The sequence below is a fragment of the Galeopterus variegatus genome, unplaced genomic scaffold (assembly GCF_000696425.1).
Source record: "Galeopterus variegatus unplaced genomic scaffold, G_variegatus-3.0.2 Scaffold604, whole genome shotgun sequence".
NCBI lineage: Eukaryota > Metazoa > Chordata > Mammalia > Dermoptera > Cynocephalidae > Galeopterus > Galeopterus variegatus.
The window spans coordinates 208564-211507 of NW_007726715.1; the positions used below are offsets into that span (position 1 = coordinate 208564).

The 2944-nt window shown below is 36.0% G+C and overlaps 1 protein-coding gene across 1 annotated transcript in view; it reads right to left on the minus strand.

Moving 5' to 3' along the window:
* The window catches only part of ATP2A2 (ATPase, Ca++ transporting, cardiac muscle, slow twitch 2), a 61682-nt gene extending 59181 nt beyond the window's left edge, over positions 1-2501 (minus strand). Inside the window, exons 1-2 of the mRNA XM_008570449.1 lie at positions 2483-2501; positions 2302-2384 (exon numbers count right to left, since the gene is read on the minus strand). The gene's annotated coding sequence lies outside the window, so the exon portion shown is untranslated. The remainder of the gene's footprint in view (positions 1-2301; positions 2385-2482) is intronic.
* Between the last annotated feature and the right edge of the window lie 443 nt (positions 2502-2944).

A 2944-nucleotide genomic window follows, 5' to 3' on the forward strand; every position in this document is an offset into this window, starting at 1 on the left:
TCCGAACCCTCGGCGGGAGCGCCACCACGCTTCCCAAGCGGCGCACTATAGCAGTGCGCCACCGGGCCGGCCCTCAGTGCTCTTTCTTTTGAAAGATAAATATATGAGGACTGAAAAAGTCAAGTACAATGTACCAGTAGTGCTAACCCACATAGAGAAAATCAACAAAACAAGTTTTATATCCACAATTTCTTGATCAAACCAGAGCAAATTAAGTAAATTCTATAGTAAAAGTACTTCCTATTTATTCTTTTACTATTTAGCAACTCATAAAATAAAAATGTAACATAGTTCATTTCCTGAGCAGTAACTCCAAGCAGTTACCAAAAAGGAACTCAACTTTCAACTCTAAAATACAGTTCTATAATGTTCTAAACAGCCCATATCCTACATTACAACAAAATTAAAGCATTTATCTTAAAACTCATTTGAAAATGCCTAGAGACTATAAACTCCCAATTACTTCAAAGTAAAAAAAAAAAACAAAAACAAAAAACCCCACACACATAATTAATTTAAATTGCTAATACAGTCACTCAAACTTGCTACTCGAGAGAGACCCGATACAACCCAAATAGCCAAAAGCTTTTTTATTGTAACACCAGTGGCATTGTTTGCAACACTGCTTCAAGTTATAACACAGAATAATTCAGTAAAAATTTATTTTACCTTTGGCTTGTATACAACAGCTGATTAACTTCCAAGAGGTTCCCACTGACATTACTGGATCCCAATATTTAATTGCCAAAGCTGAGACTGTTTCAGAATTATGTAAATTATGTAGCTAGTTTAAATATAAATCTGATACTACCCCCAAATATATTACTTGTTTTGCCCCATGGCAATATAGCGAAACTATAGTTAATCAGACAACTCATTTATCCCAACTGGTAAAACAGCAGCCATTAACTGGGGGCTTTTTTAAAAATTTATTTAATCAATCAAGGAAAGACATAAGAGGAATGGAGTGACTGATTCAGTATGCTGAATGGTTTGCTATGACAGTATAAACTTTATTCCATGAAAACCACAGAAAACATTCTTGGGGACTTGTCTAACATGACATGATATATTAAAGTCTCATGGCAGAACTTATGTATAGAATTACTCCAAGAGTTCACCTCTTGCTGTCCCTATCTACTTAAAAGATGGATATGAAATCTATGAATCTTTCCCTCACCTGAACCAAATAAATGCCCACTGCTTTGTTTATTTAGTTCTCAAAATAGTCCTCTATGATACAGTAGTCACAGACTGAGGTAGATCCCTGGGACATGCATACATACAAATGCACAAAATAGAAACTTTCAAGCTGTGTCAATTTTGTGAACCCTGAAAGAAGTACTGCATTGGGTGAATTTCACTTCCCATCATGATTTTTTGTAAGAATAAAATACTGTAATTTAAGAAAAGGGATCTCATGCTGTTAGTATTAGGAACATCTGTGTCCTATTCATGACCATTTTTAGGAAAACTACCAAGAAGTTTACTGTCCAAGAAAAGACACAATAAGAAAATTAATATTGAAAAGAAAAAAATGTTAACCTACAAACATCCTTGCCACCTTTATCACTTTTCAGCTCTAGTTCTCTGTATTTCACTTGTTTCTTAGCAACCACAGAGGATTCAAGCGGGTAGGGTAAGCACATGCAGAACGAGGAAAAAAAAATTAAACTGTTTTTTTTTAAAGATCTAGAACCAACTGTACTAAACCTTGATCTCTTAACCTAGGAATCACTCAAGACAGGGGTCCAATTTAGATAAATATACCACCCTAAAGGTCAGTGACCAAATTTGGTCAACAGCGGTGCCATCACTGCCGTCATCGTTCTTGTCACTGTCAGGAACAACTGTCACCTTGCCATTACCAGGAAGGGAAAGCAACTGGAATATTCCTTTTGTAAGTTCTATTTACAGACTACAAAGAGCCCAACATCATCTTAGTATGATCTTACAACATGGTAACAGTGGAAGAACCCAAGATAGAAAAGGCCTCCCAATGAATAACTTTTGATACTTAAAGCTAATAAACCACAAGAACTTATAAAATCCTGTCTCATTTGGAAACAAATTCTCACTGCACTGCAAATGTCAAGCATCTATTTATTTTCTGAACACAAATGGCTTCAAGTGTTTTGTTTATAATTTTAAAATACCTAGATTTTGTTTATTTTTAAGATTGAAACACACCTTAAGTCTCCAAATATGTCTTCACTCCATGGACATCATTTGTTTTCTGTTTTATCTATAGAATATTTTCAGCTTTTGGGGGGGGAAGAAAATAAAACTTTTTATACTCACAAAAGATATACATGCTGCCAGCAATAAAATCCTAACTAGTAAGTCTTCAAACTGTTCAATCACAAGTTCCAGCAAGGTTTTTCCTGTTAAAAACGAACATATTTGTTGTAACAGTCATATTAAAATCAGTACACAAAGGAGGGTGTTAAAAGAAAAAAAAAAACATGTTAAGATTACTTACCTTCTTCAGCCGGTAACTCTGTAGAATGTAGAAATTATCCAGGCAACGTGTCAAGAACGGGATTTAAAAAAAAAAAAAACACACACACACATTATAGAATTCTAAAAAAAAATCTGCTAAAATTACAAGCATCAATATCTTTGAAAGGCAGGCCCAGCTATATAAGCAATCATATTTTTATATTGAAAGCATACTAGAATGACATCCCAAGAATATGTGCAATACTTGCAATCAATGGCAAAACAAAATTATTCAGAGCTCCTGAAGCAAGGAATCATCACTCCTGCCAGATGAGTAACTTTGGGTAGCGTAAGAACGGTTAGAGGCTCTCTTAACTACCAAGACGCCTCGTAAGTCGGCTGGGGACAAGAAAATGTCTCACAGGGCTCAACCCAGCTGCAGGAGACTCGTCCCTCCCTCCACGGGGACCGGCTGCTGTTGGAGAGGAGCCGCCGGGCTAGC